The sequence below is a fragment of the Megascapheus bottae genome, chromosome Y, assembly GCF_031878675.1.
Source record: "Megascapheus bottae isolate mThoBot1 chromosome Y, mThoBot2.hap1, whole genome shotgun sequence".
Classification (NCBI taxonomy): Eukaryota; Metazoa; Chordata; class Mammalia; order Rodentia; family Geomyidae; genus Megascapheus; species Megascapheus bottae.
Genome location: NC_143548.1, coordinates 4,847,130 through 4,854,587, shown reverse-complemented (window position 1 = coordinate 4,854,587; position 7,458 = coordinate 4,847,130).

Here is a 7,458-nt window from a genome sequence, read left to right as displayed (position 1 = left end):
GCCACCAGAGTTTACTTAACTCAGGTTGAACTTGCTAAGCAGTCACATGCCATCCATCATCAAAACAGTCGAGCCTTGCGCAGACAGTTCAAATTATCTAGAGAAGCGGCACGTCAAATAGTTAAGACTTGCTCCAACTGTGTCCCTTTTTCACCAGCCCCCCATTTAGGCATAAATCCACGAGGACTGCTTTCTAATCACATTTGGCAGATGGATGTCACACATGTTCCATCATTTGGCCGATTAAAATATGTTCATGTTACTGTAGATACTTATTCTAATTTTATCTTGGCCACCCCCCTTGCTGGGGAAGCCACTAAACATTGTATCTCTCACTGCATTCGATGCTTTGCTGAGATGGGGATTCCCTCGCAAATAAAAACAGATAATGGCCCTGGCTATGCAAGCCGAGCATTTCAATCATTCTGCCATTCCTATAATATCACTCATATTACAGGCATTCCTTACAATCCTCAAGGTCAAGGCATTGTGGAGAGAGCTAATGGATTATTAAAACATCAAATTGCTAAAATACAGAAAGGAGAGTCATATCCCGCTACCCCTGTGAATATACTTAATCATGCTTTATTTGTTTTAAATTTTTTGAATTTGGATTCAAATAATTTATCTGCTGCTCAGAGATTCTGGGAAAAAAGTGCGCAGCGTCCTTTTGCCTTAGTAAAATGGAAGGATCCCCTAACTGGTGCTTGGCATGGACCCGATCCTGTTCTAACCTGGGGTCGAGGGCATGTATGTGTTTTTTCACAAGGAGAAAATGACGCCCGCTGGCTGCCTGAACGCTGCGTTCGGATCGTGGAGAGTGACAGTGGCCATCCAAGCAGCGACTCACTGGGCCTACACCCCCAACCCTCCAGTGGTGCATCATGCGACGTGGGAAGGACCTGAGTTATTTGTGCATGTTAATCGGGACTGCTACTGATCCACTTGTTCCACACATTCATATGAGCTGTGTTTCTCCTCCTTTTACTATTATGTAGGGACCTTTTAACATATTTATTGACTCTACACAATTTAATATGTGACATTATTTTGTCTTTACCAGCCCTCTTCTTAATAACCTTTTTTGTAAAAGATGCCCAGGTGAAAAGCAAAGGCCTCCAGAGGTAAGCTGAAGTCGGCCGACCCCCTTGTATGTCTGTGTTTTATTTTATTTTATTTTATTTTATTTTATTTTATTTTATTTTTGTTTGTTTGAAAAGGTGCACTGTGGGCCTAAAACAGAGGCCTGGGTGGTCAAGGGACGCCTTGAACCCCCCTCCCCTTCTGAGTTTCTTATCGATAACAAGGCATACCTGAGAGTCCCACCAGCAAGACATGTCTAAATCTAAAAATAACTGTTTGGTGAAAACATTCATTTGAGCTCATGTTTTTTGTGTTAAGTGTATCTGATTGAGTCCAATTTTCTTGTTATATGTCAATGTCTGATTATTTAAAAGTCTCCGTTTCTCTGTCTTGTTCGTGTTACATATTTTTCCTTGTCCAGTTTTGTCTTTAAAAATTGGTACCATTTCTAAGTATGGATCCTTATGGTTTTTTTGTGCATACTCAAGCACACATCCTTGTTATTTATTTGAACATTTCTGGGCCTAGCATGGCCGCTCCCCCATGTCTGCAGTTGTGACAAGCCCTGGAAAAATAAATTCCAGCTAAGTTGCCTTGCAAAAAGTTTTGTTTTGAACCTGGTTCTCATCTATAAGAGTAAAATTGGCAAAACTCTCTTGACACAAACTTCCGGAAAATGAACGGCCAATATTAATTTTGCGCACTTTATGATCTTTGAGTATGAATGTGTGTGAATGAGTGAGTGAACATGTTCAAGGTTAAATTGTCAGCATGCTGTATAAAACAATGGTTGAACTCATTTGAAACAAAGGCAATTGGGTAAATCTAAGTCTAAACTTCAAGAAAATTATTATGCTTGAATGTTTCCTATGTCTTAAAAGTATTATTGCATTGTTTTAAAGAAAAACTGGTAAAAAGTATTTTTCTAAATATCCTGAAATCTGCATTTTAAAAAATCTGGTATTGCAATATATACAGCTGTTTACATTGTAAACATTGTATCCTGTTCAGCACAGAGGTGTTAGGGAATTTGGGATTTATTACTTTAAGTTAAAGTTTGGAAACATGTATTAGAAATTTAAATGTAAAATTGTTCATTAACGTCAGAAATTTTGCCTGTCCTTTTTTGCAAACTGACACTAGAAATCTGATGGTAAAATGTGCATAATGTGATTAGTATTTTAAAGGAATGTTTAAAGGTTTATCTCCATGCTATTGGGTGTATTTTAAAAAAAAAAAAAAAGGAGAGGAAACTAAGTCCGGACTTAGACTTTTGGTGCACTGATGTCTATAGTTCTTGAATTAGGGAAAAACTGTTATTTGAGTTTAAACTGTTGTTGGACTTCTAGACAGTAATCTAAACTGCAAAAGAGCCCTTTTTTCTAAAAGGCAAGAGGAGTGCCTTGAGCCTCAGAGGGCCTGGAGGCAAAGGGAATTCCTTTAGCCTTAAAGGTTTTTCAAATGCAAATAAAGACCAAAGTGTTAAGAGTTTAAGTTAAAAAGTGTAAAAGTTTTAAAGAAAATTAGAAACCATTTCTGAACAAAATTTAAAAGTAAAGTTGTCCTAAAGCTTTGTTTCAAAAAAAAGAAACAAGGAAAATTAGGACTATCAAAATGGTTGCTTAATTGCTATTTCAGCTTACTCTTGTAAGTTACTTTATAGCAATCTCCAGAAGGCCCATGGAGAAGGACAGCAGATCCTCATTCAGATGTAAGTTTGGCCCTCACCAAGTTCCAGGTAAGATCATGCTTAGAGACTATTTCTGTATTGACCACCTTGTTGCTTCTAATTGGAGTAAAGTGGCCTTTTGTAGGACTCATTGATCTGAAAGCCACAGTTTTGAGCCTGCCCGGGCAAAGCAAAGTCCCTGTGAGACTGTGGTGTCTAATCTGCCAGCAGGATGCTGGGACAGAGTTGCTTTGGAGCTCGAAGTGGCAGAGTGCTAGCTCTGAGCTGAAAAGCTGGGGGGAAGCACTCAAGCACCAAGCTTGGGACTCACAGTGGCAGGGTGCTAGCCTTGAGCTGGAGAGCTGAGAGACAGCGCCCAGACCCTGAGTTCAAATCCAGCAATCAACAAAGTGAAATGCCAATGGGATGTTTATCCCTGTGTGGAGAGACACTACTGGGACAGGAAAGCCTCTGCTTGGATGGCAGAGATGGTGTCAGATCTTAGAGTCACTTGTGCTTGGCCATTCAAATTAATCAGAGCCGGGAGGTCATAGAATAGTTTGTAAGCATGCCTTACTAATGCCCGTGCCTTTCATAACTGGGCAGGAACTTGTCAATCTTCTGTGATAGCGGGTAGTTTAAAGTCCTAATTGAGTAAAATTTTTATTTTTTATTTTTGACACCAGCCACAAATTCAGGAAAAGTTTGTGGATCTGAGGCTTGTGTCTCTATTAATCTGTTTAGATCTGACAACTGAAGCATTGTTAAGGTTGCAGAAATTTAGTTCCCCAGACAATCAAGAAAAAGCCTTTGCAAATGGGTGCTAGGTAGGCTGCGCTGTTGTGGCCAAGGATGGTTTGTGCAGTTGTTGAATGTCAAGTATGATTTCTAGTTTGGAGTAGACTGTTGTTCCTGGTGTCTAATCCTTGCAACCCCTTGATAAAACAGGCTGGGCTTCTTAAGGTCCCTGGTCAAGCGTGGAGACGGCGCCCCTGAGTCAGCTTGAAGAAGTCACGGAAGTTGAATCTCTGCCCATCAAATCCCCATTGGACCAAGGGACCAAAGTCATTTTTTGGAAAATGTGACAGGATAAATTAGGGGTATAGAAAAGAGTAAAAATTGCACTTGTGTTTCTTTTCAAATAAAAAACGGGGGACATGTTGGGAGCCAGAGTGGAATCAAACTGTACCTTGACTTGCATCAGATGATGGCTATATTGTCTTATTGCTTTCTGGCCCTATTCTATGTAAATGACCTGAAAATTAACATATGAATGTAACACCTGGAGGTTCCCTGGGAGAGGAGGAGGGAAGAAAGGGGAGTGGAAAATAAACGCGGCAGTCTCGGCAGTCTTTGCCTGGACTGCGGACATCCCTGACCCGGTGTGTCTGTCTCTCTTCTTTTTCTTCCTAGTCCTTGTCCCCTATTTCAGGAACCCCAATCTGCGAACCCTGGTTTGCTGCCGGTTGGCCCCGGCACTCAAAAATAACATACAAAATACCAAATAAAAATATTGTAGTCTCCTAAATGTTCACAAGTTTTTCCCTCAGTTCATAGACACTCTAGTGTTTCTGTTTCTATCCCAGAATAAGCATTATTCAACATGTCACTGACAGCGCAAGGAATATGATTATTCTAACCATGGTGACTTAAATTTGTAAAGCAAATTGATATGCTGAAAGCACTCGTGGGTTTGCACACAAAGAGCACCGTGACAGTGAGGAAATTGTTGAATAAGATGCAATTCAAAAATAAGCACTAAAAAGATAAAATGTCATTATAATATTACACTGCATGATACCCAATTTACCATACAACATAGCAAGAGCCAGTATACTCACTTTCGGCAAATATCTATATGAAGAATACTTTGTTACTTTCCAATTCCTTCTATGCACCTTCTATCTGGCAAATACCATGTAACACTTCTATTAATTACAACAAAAAATATATGAAAAAAAGAAAAGTAGGAGCTCTTTCCTTTTCCTCACAAATGGGACAATGTCATTCTGTCATACTGCAGCATAGAATTCCATTGTATATAAATACCACATCTTGTTGATCCACTCATCAACTGAAGGGCATCTGGATAGACTCAATGGTTTCCCTCATTAGTCATAATCAGTAGAAACCCTGGGTTCTCCTGGCACAGATTTACAATAGAAATAAATCTAGATACGTGAGGCCATACAGAATGACACTAAATGAAAGGACCTCAAAGATATAGAAACAAAAGCCATAAAATGAGTGATTGTTGTCCCTAATATACTATGTTATCTCTCATCTCTTTTGCTGTCCCTTGGTTATTTCAGATTGTTACAGTTTTTCTTCTGGTTATCTGATATATTGTATATATATGTATTTGGTTATTTTAAGTGGGATAGGGAAGGGAGGAAAACAAGATGAGTGGCTGAGGTGGGGGAATGGAAATGGGCACCAAGACAGGAGAAAGAGTATCAATATATGTGAATAAGTGCACTGTCTATCTGGTGAATATTATATAACCATTCTATTAATTATATGAAAAAACTTTAAAATTTCAGATTCTTTTTCTAAGAAATATACATTTCGAGCTCTTGACAGTATACACTATGTTTCAGCAAAAGGAAAAGAAAAAGAGCATTTATAATAGTAACTGAAGTGCTTTGTGTAAGTTATATAGAAACAAAGTACCTTCTATTCTGACAGGGAGGTTCAACAAATCCGGTGGGGAGAAAAAATCTCTTAGTAGAACCATGACTAAGGGCTTGAAAGCCAGATATTATACACATTTTAACTGAGGTAATTCGAAAGCTATAGATTTAAATAACCATGAACAATTTTATTTTTCAACTTTAGTCACATTTTGGATTCCCTCTCCCCTTCTTGGGATTGATTTCAGCTTTGGGAGATGTCAACTCTTACCCATTTCAAGGATTACAGTTCTGAGATTTGAACCAAAGTACTTTTGTCCTTTACAGGTTATATGGTTCCAAGCAATAGAAGCAGGTCTGTATGCATGCATTTTTATCTATCAAAAAGCCGCACTCCTCACCCAAAGTACACATTGTACTTTCATTTCTCTATTTCATGTGTACTGGAAATCTTTCCAGGAGTTAATATTAGAAATACAGTAAACCTGGTTTCTCCACAGTCTTCCCAGATTATATAAGGTAACATTTCCCATGTTATTCAAGGAAAATAGGATTGCATTACTATATTAAATATTCAGAAGTAAAATCGAAATAAATTCCACATAATTTCTACATCAAATTTGATACTTATCTCCGAATATGATTTCATTGAATAATTCCTTCAATAGTTATCATTAAAAGAGGTTTGGAACTTTATATTCATGTGGATTTTACCGTTATTCTCAGTTGGAAGAAAATTTCAGCATAATATGTCTTTTGAGCATAAACCAGAACCAGAACATAATACAATGTTTTTGCTGTGACACACGTAATCATATCTGAGAGAATTATACATGTCATGTCATAGAGGATAGAAATCAGTACTTTCTGAGTTTGAAAAGGTAATGCATTCTGGTTAGTTTGTCCATTGTACACGAGGAACTACTTTCAGAAACCTCTGGGTACTACCTGGTGGGTCTTTAGGGATGGAAAGGGAAAAGCCATGATCATATCAGTTAACCTACACAGCATGGAGAGGGAAGAAGGCAAAGAAGGGAAGGGGCTGTTAGAGGTCTCTCAAAGCTCACTGGACTCACCAAGGAAGTAGAGGCCTCTTCTACACAGCCACGGCAGAAGACCGAGAAGGAGGCTTTCCCCTACCAACCTTTCCTTCTCTGTCCTGCTGCCTCTGCTTGGGGGTCACCGTGATTGTGACGCAGCTCATCACCCTCACTTCCGGTGCGACGAGCCTGCTTGTATATGTTTCCTGTGTACACCCCACCCTGAGAGCTCTCAGAAAATGTGGGCTTTGTACCATAATAAGGAGGAAATAAATGAGAATTTCAATATCTCTGCTGGCTGAATTTTTCATTTTTGATATGTACTGAATCATTGACTCATTTCCCTAACTATATTCATAATTGCAAAAATATATTTTGAAACACTTCTAAAAAATCCATACTAGAGGGAGGAATGAGGATGACAACAAGTGTCATAGATTGAGAAAAGGTCCTCATTTTCCATACAATAGAGAAAGCTCTTATAGCTAAAATATATCTACAGTTTAGGAAAATAAGTCGATAAGAAAAAAAAACTCTCAGAGAGAAACAGCCATCCCATTGAAAATTGGGCTACAAACTCAAAGAGAAATTTTTCTGAAGAGGAACTAAAAATGGCCTATAAACACAAGAGAAATGTTCTATATATCTTGTCATAACATGAAGGCAAATTAAAACAACTTTGAGATTTCACCCCTGTTAGAATGGGTAGTATCAAGAAATCCAAGAACAACCACTGCTGGCTTCCATGAGGTCAGAGGGATGGCTACTGAACTGTTGGTGACAATTAAAATTCATCAGCCACCCTGGAGAGCAGTAAGAAGTTTCCTCAGAAGACTAAACCTAGAGCTCCCCTCTGACCAGGTACTCCCAATCCTGGCCATTTACCCAAATCTCCAGAAACCATTTCGTTCAGCATCCTTTGAAAACAGGCTGTCTTTATTGCATTCTATTTTTATTTGTCTCCTTATCAAACATTAATTATCCACAGGTCTGTGGCTTAGTTACGATGTTTATTCCATTATATAATCTAATT